The sequence below is a fragment of the Meleagris gallopavo genome, chromosome 8, assembly GCF_000146605.3.
Source record: "Meleagris gallopavo isolate NT-WF06-2002-E0010 breed Aviagen turkey brand Nicholas breeding stock chromosome 8, Turkey_5.1, whole genome shotgun sequence".
NCBI classification, from domain to species: domain Eukaryota; kingdom Metazoa; phylum Chordata; class Aves; order Galliformes; family Phasianidae; genus Meleagris; species Meleagris gallopavo.
In genome coordinates, this window is record NC_015018.2 from 17,126,276 (window position 1) to 17,137,106 (window position 10,831).

The 10,831-nt window shown below is 45.3% G+C and overlaps 1 protein-coding gene across 5 annotated transcripts in view; it reads right to left on the minus strand.

Annotated features, from left to right (window-relative positions):
- The window catches only part of MARCHF8 (membrane associated ring-CH-type finger 8), an 86,483-nt gene extending 75,652 nt beyond the window's left edge, over positions 1–10,831 (minus strand). For 2 of the 5 annotated variants that reach the window (XM_010714449.3, XM_010714447.3), the window contains exon 1: positions 10,780–10,831. The gene's annotated coding sequence lies outside the window, so the exon portion shown is untranslated. Of the gene's footprint in view, positions 1–3,983; positions 4,175–10,779 lie in introns of those variants that run through there. The other 3 variants (XM_010714448.3, XM_010714450.3, XM_019617613.2) reach the window with 3 other exon arrangements.

The window sequence follows — 10,831 nt, forward strand, 5'->3', positions numbered from 1 at the left end:
TGAGCTTGATGAGGTCAAACAAAGAGTAGGTAAAATATTACTGCAGAATCATAATACAAATGTCTTCTGAAATAGCATAATAGAGAAATAAGGGCATATTTCTTTATCAATCAGCTTAAAATGACACAAAAAAAAAAAAAGAAAGAAGGAAACTATGCTCTATTCCAAGGGCAACAGATGATGCCAGACAATGAAGACAAAATCCCCTGTTTTCTGCTCACTGAAGACAGTTGGTATGTCCATCCCAGAGACAGTCCCATCTTCGGTATGAGTTGCCCAGTGCTGGCTGGACAACAGCACTAAGACTTCCATGCAGTACCTAAAGATGAAGAATATGGACTCTGACAATTTCAGAAATGACGGAACCCACATTTATGATTTCTCTTTGGAGAACCCAACCTTTTCCCTTCAGTCTCTGGGTGCCAGAGGAAGCATCTCAGACACTGTCCCCTCTGTGTCATAAGTGACCCGGTGCCTCACACACTTCTGCACTACCTGCGCTCTCTGTGAAAGAGGCATGAAACCTCAGTCCTGCAGGGAGTCACACTCATGTTTACAGGGTCAGATGCTATTTACTGAATAGCAGCAGCTGGCAATGGCAAAAATTCCTCTTTTGCAAGCTTCCTTTGCCATCCTCTGTCAAAGAAGTAACTTGGTGCAATCTCACACCCCCTGCATTTTCTGCAAAGCTAACAGAAATGTCACACTTCAGCAAGGTCAGCTCAGCTCTCACTGCACCACTACAGAGGATAGCACCTCGCTAACTTAGAAACTAAAAAGGCTGTAAGTAAAAAAGCTATAATTAAGCAAAGACCAACCTTATGAGATGCCACATAACAGCTGAAAAGTCTCCTTTTTCTTGCTGCCAAAACACACTGTTTCTACTGTAAAACCAGGCAGCTGCCATTATAGCACTAAACCAACGCTACTGAACAGTTTGAAGCAGGAAACAAAAAGCATGCCACAGACATACAGTGTGGAAGGGTTTGTTTGCACAGTCAGTGTTTCAGGGACAACAAAGAATTTTCTCTAGGACAACATACCAAGGAGGGTGAAAAAAGGCTGACAAAACAGCATCCTACAGCATCTGTCGGGGGAAAAGATTCAGCAGGAGCTCAGGACAAAGCCAGTGTCATCACTCTGAGCTAGTCTCTGCCCAGAATGCTCCCTCCAAACACCAACTGTCCTAACTGGCAAACCAGAGATTTTACTTCAATCTCTGATCTAGCCCTCTCTGCAGATTATAAATTAGAATACTTCTCCAATTAGAGATCAACGGTGGAATTAGAAGGTGGGTTATTTTTAGCAGCCGTCTGATTGAGCCAGTGCCACCGAGTTATAAGTGAGTCACTGCCTTTCTTAGAACTACATTTTAGGCACCAACTTCCAATGCAACATTTAGTATCTCTTCAAAAGCCATCATCTATCAGTCATCTTTGCTGGGAACAGAGAAGAGGGAAAGCAGCTATCACTCAGCCCAGAAGAGACTTCTTAAGAGCTGCAGGATTCTCGCACAAAGCCTAGAAGGAATTGCAAGGGGGAGATAAAGATGTCTAGGAAAGGCACAGCTATCTTCACACAGCAGCAAAGGCAGCTACATGCTGAGCAACCTGTCCCTCTGACAGCTGCCACGCTGCAGTGGCATATTCTAAACACAGTGACTCAGTAGGCCCAGCAGCAGCACATCGCACTGTGTCTTTGCTCACCAGGCTAAAGCATGACTTGGCCTCCCAGTGATTTTCTTCTCTTTTTTTTTTTTTGGCACGTTCCAGTAAAGGAAGAAGAAAGAACACATAAAGGGCTCCGCTCAGAAGCTCACCAGCTCTGCCCTGGCTCTCAGGGGCCGCTGAGGGCAAACCATGCATGGGAGAAGCTGGCCTGTACCTCTGCATGTCCATGGTCTGGCCTCAGTGGGATGTGATGCACTGTCATGCTGCTTTCCATTCCCCTCCTCTGCTGACACGAACCACTTTCAGACTTGAAACTCAATGGCTTCCTCATCTTATTAAATTCCCTATTGTGACTCAGATGTCTCTTTTGTACATTAGTTAGATTACATCAATCACAAGGAGTGCCCATGAGGTTCACAGGGTATGGCTCAAAGGAGGACAGACAGAGTTGGATGATCAGGTTGGAGTTTCCTTCCCTTCTTTGCAGAAGAAATAATGTCAATTACAACCAAGTGAGCAGGGATAAATATATCTCTCACAGGGTCTTGGGGAAAGCATGATAATACTAAAGTACCAAGGTACAACTGGCAAACACACCTTCCCTGAACAAAGCGACTGCTCTGGAGCAGAGCCATACCTGCAGCCTCCCACAAACCCTGAAGCAGGCACAGTCTGGTGAGAGAGGCTCTGCCAGGCCCATGAGGAACTCAAGCTTACATATAGCAGCTATGGAAGACCTGAAAAGTCATCTGGCAGGAGCCAACCAGCAAGATGCCTCCTGGCTCACCAAGTGCAAGTGAAACACCCATAACAACACACAGTGTGAAAATGCAGATGGAAAAAGTTCCCAGTGGGCATTCAGAGATGGCGTGTGTCCCAGGTGACAAGTAGAACTCAAGTACACAGAGAAAGCAGGCAACCATAATAAATGTCTAACACAACAAGAGACCACAGTCAAGAGACACATGCATGATGGATGCTCCTGTGTAAAAAACTGGTCCTGACTGTTTCCTTGTGCTCAGACTCTCAATCAGCTGAACTGCACAATGCTGTGCTTGCTTCTTGTCAGGGTATCACTGAATGCAGATTTCTTATTCCTTTCTCTTAATGCTGTCCTTGGAGAAGCTGATACCAACACCACTGGTGAACAAAAGCCTATGCCTGGTGCAGATACAAGTGTCTTAGGGTCCCCAAAACACCACACGCTGACCATGGGAGACTCAGATCCCAGGAAGAAGAAAACCAACAAAAGACTACACAGCATACATCAGACCAACCCACGTTGTACCATGAGCATCTGAGAAGTGCTACTGAGGAGTAAAAAGCAAGAGGCACTTAGGCAACCCTGGTACACGGCATAGAGCTCTGGCAGGGCCGACTCCTGCTGCTTTGAACACGGAGCTTTGAAGATGCGGCTCTAGTCTTTCACTCGCACACTGTCTGCTTAGAAGCAAAGCCATGTACCTCTTCTTAAAAAAGTAACTGGATGGATCATGAAAGGTGAAAGAAGAATAATTATGAACTTCCAGTCGTTTGATAAATACAACAGGGTCTTGCAAACCTCACTTGCTCAGAAATTTGTCTGGAAAACACCACACTGCAGTTCTTCCCTCTCAGAAAGATATGTAAAAAAGCATCTCACCTCTAAAATGCCTCAGAGCTGCAGAGCTCTTCAGGTGTAGCAGAGCATGGCTCTTTCTCACCCACCTGCCAAAGCATATAGCAGCTTGTACAGAACAACACAGGGCCCATTCAAGCCTTGCAGTTTTATAAGGAAAGCAACTTGGTGAATGTTTTCACAACATTTGAAAGACTTAACTCCAGGGGTCTTGCTCAGAGGTTATCCTCTCCTTTCAGGTCTGAGCATAGAACAAAGGGTACAAAATAGCTGACCATCACTGTTATGTGAATCACAGAAATAAAACACATTCTCATGCAAAGAAACTGCTGAACAGCAACTGCATAGTGTTTTCACACCCCAAAGCAGAGATATTTCAACAACACAGCCTTAACCACTGCATAAGAACACCAATCCTGTCAGAAGGCTGAAATCTGATCTCTTTTATTGGTTTCTGCTTTGTTAAGAGCAAAGTTAAACTTCCCTTCAAATTTTTTAATCAAACATGCTTCTTTTTTCTTGTTACCTCTCAAGATCAAGCCAGCCTGACAAGCCTCCTGTAATTTTACAACTGAACCTCTCCTCCTTCCACCCCCTTATGTTATCAAACATTAATTTTGTGAAGAGGCTGCTGCACAGCGCCAATTCTAATTCAGCAGCAATTCTTAAGCTTTTCCCCCAAGCTTTCAAAATACCTCGCAAAGAAAGCCAGCTATCCAACGGGCAGAAGGATTGGCACGCTGATAGCTTGCACTCTGGTGTCCTGTGGTTGCAGCATGCCAAGTGTCAGCCACTCACGTGGACTGTCTTGTGTCTCAGAAAGTGCTATCTCGGTGAGCTTCTGTGCAGTGAGGCTGCAGCCTTTGGCCGTGACATTGCAGCTTACTTTCCCTTCCTCCTGTGACGCCTGCTGTTTCGGCAAATATCTGACGTTTGGCCATCAGGTTCAGGAGTTACTAGCAGTGTGATTGCATAAGCACATTTCCTACCGAGAAGTGGGCTAAAAAACAGTCATTAAAAAAACCCCAAGAGCATTACAATAGGTGGGCCAGATGATACCTGAGCTGGCAGAGATGTACGGTAGGCAAGGTGAGGTGGCCTGAACCAGAAAATACAGGCTGAAAGCAGGAACAAGACTCAGATTTCCTGTCTCTTGCAACAAACCCTTAGCTGAAGTGAACTTCCTTCTTCCCTAGAGAGCTGTGCAGACTTATGTTCTCTTTGCAGCAAGACACCATTTAGTTGTGCATGCATTTATGCTGCTTGGAACAATAAAATCCTCTCTCTGAGAGTTTCTTTTCAGTATCAAAGATCAGCAGTTCCTCTGTAATTTTGTAGTCTACTTGTTTTATTATATATCATATATGTGTATGAATGCACATACGTATATACACACTTCTTACACTGACACAGTTTGAATATAAATGACTGGTTACGGACAGAGCTAGAGGAAAACCACTGACAGCAAGTGTCCTTTCTAGTCCTGGCACCTCCAGCTGAGATTTGGCAGGCAGGCTCTATATGAAAATGACCCCGAAGCTATGATGATGATAATCACACTCAAATGACAACACTTCGGATGCAGATCTACAGGGAAAACTCATTTCACTTAACAGAAAGGAAGGAAAAAATCAAAAACTTCTGATCACCCTCCCAGGCTGTTCCCACGTATATTCTGTACTGTTATCACGTACTGTAAACTACATCCTCATGCTCCTCACATTGTTCTGAAAGTCAGACTTTACTGGGCTCACTAAGAACAGAAAAGCCACTGCCAACTTTCACTTTCTATCTACCATAACAGAGTTCATCAAGCTGTTCAGTCTAAGTCCCTTAAGAGCAGTCCGCTGAAGGCAACCATGAGAGAGAAAGGCACAAAATGACACTCAGAAGGGCAAGATGAGGCATCTGCAAGAACCCCATGTTATAACATGGCACATGATATGAAAGCACAGCAGAGCCCTACAGTGCTTCATGACTTCATGTTCCACTCCATCCATCCATCTTCCCATATTATGTAATACAAATATGCCACATTTTTCATTAGCCTTCCTCTTCTGACCGATGCATTTGCAGTTACAAGAGATTATAACAAGGATTGGCCTAATAGTGAATCATCCTCAATAGCACACTGTGCTTTTACAACTAGAAATAGAGGGATCAGAGAGATTAACCCTCTGTCCTGGATGACACAAGGAGCCAGTGGCAGTGAAAGCAAATATAAACAGTCACAGGAGGTCCTTCGTCCCGCAGCCCCCTGGGCTTTGAAGGAGATGCTGTCAGCAGGAGAGGCTTTACGAAGTCATTGGGAATGACATTAAAGAAAGGAATTCATGCAGCTATCAGAAGAGACACTCTCATTAACAGTCCATGTGACATCACCTGCCCACAGGAAGGTAGAGGCCAGGTTCACACCCACTACCACGTGAAGCTCTCTATTACAGTAAGAGTTGTCTGAACATTTCCTCAGAGTTTAATTAGTGATATAAAGCAATTTGTACATGGGGAACCTGTTGCTTCCTGTTCTACTGATATTATTCAGATGGCCCTCTAAAGGCAAAATTCTTCTGTCAAAAAGTAGACCCGTCAAGAAGGGAATACAGTGATGTGTGGATCCCCACTACCACACCTGTGTACAATCCTGGGTAACAGGAGACTGGAACCCAAAACCCAGCTCTGAATAGCAGCACGTTCCCATTCTCAAGCTGCACTGATGGCACAGAGCTATTAGCAGCGAGTGAGTCAGAGTGACAAATTATTCTGGTCATTAGAACCAGCAAATCAGACCCAGGGGAAGACTATCTGTCTGTTAAGAATTGCCATCCTTATTCCTACAGATGCTCTTCCCCTCTGTACACACAATAAAGCAGAACTGAAAAGCTTGTTGAAAACGAAGTAGGTGAGAAGAAGAGAAGCTACAAGTATTGGCTTGCTTTTCTAAAAAGTAGCAACATTGTGTGTAACCTTGTATCCACATACACACTTCTGGTCTGTCACCCTGGTTCCTTCTGTCCTTCCTCCTTTCCTCTCCGTGCCTTATCTAACTGACCTCCTTGATTCAAAGAGAAGTGGTTCCTGACCTACGTTCAGAACAGGGCACAAGGCAAACTACCTGCTCAGGGAAAAACAGCTGGGAATGTTTTGTTCCTCGAAACAAACCTCTTATCCTTTGCAGTGTGCAAACTGAGGATCTTAGCGAAGCCACAGCCAGTGCTGGGGGGAAAGCTGCCCTCTGCAGTTCTCAGTCATCTGTTAAATGAGATTCCTAAATTCAATGCCTCTTTTATCAAAAAGAAAACTGGCACAGCTGTCCATGAGCAGCCCCACCTGCATGCTGGGCTGCTGACATGCATCTGCCCTCCTGGTGCCCTTTAAGGACAGAAACTTTGGGGGCAGTTATCAAGGCATTCAGAAGTGAAACACAGAGGTTATCCACCACAATATACACAATCTTTATGTTCTGTATCAATTCCGGCTGATTGCTCTGCAAGGTTTAAAACTGAGATCCTTTAATGCTGTGAAGTGCTCGTCTTAATAGTTGACTGTGCATCTCATTTCATGAAGAAAAAAAAAAAAGTAGGAAAATCTCAGCCACAGTTTCTAGAATCTGTTAATAATTTGTGACCTAGCAGACCTGGCATCAGAAATTCCAACACTGCTTTCAATCAGCTGTGACATTCTGTCAGGTCTCTGGCTGAATTCAAGATGTGCTGCCAATCTCCCTTACCTGTCTGGAGGTCTCTCAGGCAAACTCCAGAAAGGAATCTATTTTAGAAGACAAGCAGTTGAACAGCCATTTGCATGCATCTTTCCCCGGCAGCAGCCCAACTTTGCTGGCCAGCTGGGCACAGAGGGAAGGCCAGCATTCCCCATTCTCTGGGGAAAGAAACTGCAAGCACTGGAAACTCTTGATGGTTGAGATCTCTGTGGCTGTTTGTGAACTGCCTGGTGATTAATTACATTTAAGAATAACATGGCTCTTAAAGTCTATTGTTAATTGCATTGAACAGCTGAAAAACAAACAAAACAAAATCAAAACAACCAAAAAAAAAAACAAAACCACCCAATGCTTGCAAAGACTTTGCAAGGGCATCTCATCCACTTACCTACCCCAGAATCAATAAACACAATGTAATCTGTTAAGTGGTTTTTCAGTGCTTCACAGGAATGCAGTTACGTGTTAACATTCCTTGACAAAAGACCTGTAAAAGTATCGTGGTAAGCACTAAAGGAGAATCTTCCTTGGAAATGAGTTCTTTGGCCAAGTGGTCTTCTCAGGAAAGGCCAAAGGACAGAAATGGTAACACTGGCCCTGATGCAGTAAAGAAGCAAAAATCTGCAGGTGCAGAACTTCACTACCAGCAAAACTCACCCAGCAAGTCTAACACAAGCTTTGCCACGCTGTGTAGGCTGCCACCAGACCACAGAACATCCTGAGTTGAAAGGGACCCAGAAGGACCATTGAGTCCGACTACAGACCTCTGAGGCCAACACACAAGTCAGTAAAACAGAAGTCACAGTAAGCTCTGCACAGCTTCCATGAGCACGTCTGTTTCCTTATTTCACTACAGAAATTCCTTTGCTGAATTAGATGTGTGGTTTATGTGGTTTGCTTGTGCTGTTCCTGCAGCAGCTCGCACTACATCTTTCAGAAATGAAAGCAGCAGAGCAGACAGTAACACCACAGCTTGTTCCCCAGGAAAATTCCCCCTCTAATACCTCATGGCCTCGACTTGATATTTTTCCAGAATTTTAGTTTTCCATTCTTTAGAGCTTTCTACAGCTTTGCTAATCACTATTTATACACACAAATGTGGTGGGTTAAGTTAATTTAGTATATCCTGAAGTGACAAAAATGCCATTTTCCATAGAAGTGACCACAAACTTAACACACATTATTTTAAAAAAACCTTGCCTGACCAAGTCTTACTCTGAAAAACCTTATGTTGCCTGGAGCACCCTACCCTATTAGACAAATTAATATCCCATTTGTTTTAGACACAAGGGAGGAAGCAGTGGGTGTGAAATCCAAATGAGAGCAATCACTTGGAATTACAGGAACTTCCTTATTATCCAGTACGCAAACCCATGAGAGCATGAGAAAACAGCTATCCAGGAACAGATAGCACCTCCGGGTCCTACGAACCAATCAAATAAAACACAGGGCCAGAGATGACCTATTTTCCTAAGCAGTGTTTCAAAAGAGGATGAGCAGTTCAAGGGTCTCAGAGGCCAGAGCAGCCATAATTAAGAAAACAAGACAGTATTTCCACAAGGGGATTTGGCTGAATTTGCTGAGTGTCTTACATTCTGCTTTGCTGCTTGCAGAAGTTCTGGATGGCCAAACCTTTCTATGCAAACTGTGATTAAAGTTTTGGGGGTCAGTTTTCAGAGACACAGATGATATTAACTTTCTCTGAAATCTGATGGAATTTGGGCATTTGAACCATTTCCTATGCATTTCTTTAGAACGTACTAGTAAAACACACCATGCATTTTGGAATGTACAGCAAGAATCAGGTGAAAAAAGCAGAAGAGACTTTTCCTAAAAGGTGCCATGACAAAAACGCAGTGCACCTGAAACAACAGCTCTCCACCTACAAATAAGTTATACTTCTTCCTGCCTCTCTTCCACCCCTCTCTGCAGCAGAGGGGAAGTGCCTCCCCATCTTGCCAACTGCATCCAAACTCCTGCAGAATGCTGAGCTCTGCCACAAGCAGACAGCACAAATGGCACCCAGGTTCCTTCAAGCTATGCCCATCACAGCCTATTCATTTGGCAAAGGAGCTCAGCAACCACCTCTTACAGAATAGTCATGAGACACTTCTACAGGACCAAGAGCTCCTTATACAAGACTTACACAAAACAAAATAAAAATCACAAATAAAGAATGGTACAGTTCCTGTCTGCACATCTCCAACAGCCATTTACGAAGCTGGCTATCAGTCACCTCAGGGCTGACTGCTTTTGACAGCTACGATGGGAAAGATTAAGAGCAGAAGACTCATTTTCCTCATGCTTCAGAAATTGTAAGGAGAACTGCCACTCCTCCCCTGGTCAGTACTATTGGAAGTGGCCATGTCCTGCACCAATCTGCTTCCTCCATTAATAACAGTGCTTGGAACAGCAGTAAGGAAACCAGGCTGGCAGAGAAGAGAGTTTGGCGTGCTGCCAAAGCAGGTGCTGACAGCCTCAGCAGATGGACTCTTTTCACCGTTGGACATGGGAGAGTTGCCTGTCCAAAGGCTTAGACTGCAATAATAGAAATTAAAAATCCCTCATCCTGTAGGAAGCAGTATTTCCTTATGACACTTCAGACTGGGCTAAATCAGCCAGGGGACAGGTGGATTTCCTAGTGCTAGAATGGTAACTGCTTCATTTGGCTACCTCCACCAGCCCTGACAGAGGCTGAGTTATGAAAAACGTTACAGCTTTTATTCCAACCTATCAGCCCATAATAGAAACCTGGCCCTTTCCCACCAGCTTACCTCTATGAGCACACCTGCTGACTAGAGCTAGCAGAAAGTCAAGTTAAAGAAGCATCCCTAAACACCACCGCCACAACAAACAACTAGCAAATTCTGAACTTTTTTAGGTTCCCATCAGATGTAACCAAAGTTACACAAGTTCCCCAGTGAAAAGACAGTCGCTCAGTCTTCATTAGTCCTATCAGTCTCAGCAGCTGCAGCATCGTGACATCCAGGGAAGGTCTGGCTCTGACAGCACAGTGCCAGGCTTGCTCCGGGCAGCCTGGCACCAACAGCTGGGTCACAGCTCCCGGCATTCCACAGCAGGCACACACCCTTAAGCCAGGACCCTTGGTGTTCCCAGCTGTCCCGCTCCAGATGCGAGCTCAGCACAACACAGCACATCAATAGGAATTCACAGTCATTGACAGGTATCAAAGGAAACAAGATAGGCTTGATAAATAAGAATTTTCAAAGAATCCGTGGCAAGTTCAACCCGTCTGGCCTGACGCTACTCAAACTAAAGGCAGACGTTCTCAAAGCGAGCTGCTGTTGCTGCCAGAGCAGCTCCCTACCGAGCTATTGCAGCGGGGTTGCTGCAAGCTGGCTCTGCTCAGGGGCACACGCACTCTGCCCGTTCCAAAGGCGGTGCCGCTTGCTTCTCACACTGCAGCCCGAAGCTCGGCTTCGTACGTTCTGCTTTTAGCCTGAATCGCACTGCCGGTGTGCTGAAGTTAGCGTTACGCTCGAGAACAACCCGAGGAGTACTTTATCTGCTCCCAGCTCCTGGAGGCACGAAAGAATTCGGGCTATTTCCCCGCCTGTCACTCAGCCGCACGGCTCCGTACGGTCGGGTTACGACAGCACACCTTGCGTAAAGTTTTCACTCCGATCACCTCCATTCCACATCGCTACCCGAACGCAAATTCGCGTCCTCTCCCGAAACAAACGCAGGGCAAAACCAGCGCCTCTCCCACCCAGCCGATCGGCTCTCCTTTCCTCTCGAGCGCCGTTAATACCTACAGCGCCAACGCGCCGCGAGACGAGGTCAGGCAGAGCAGACAAAGCCGGCGGC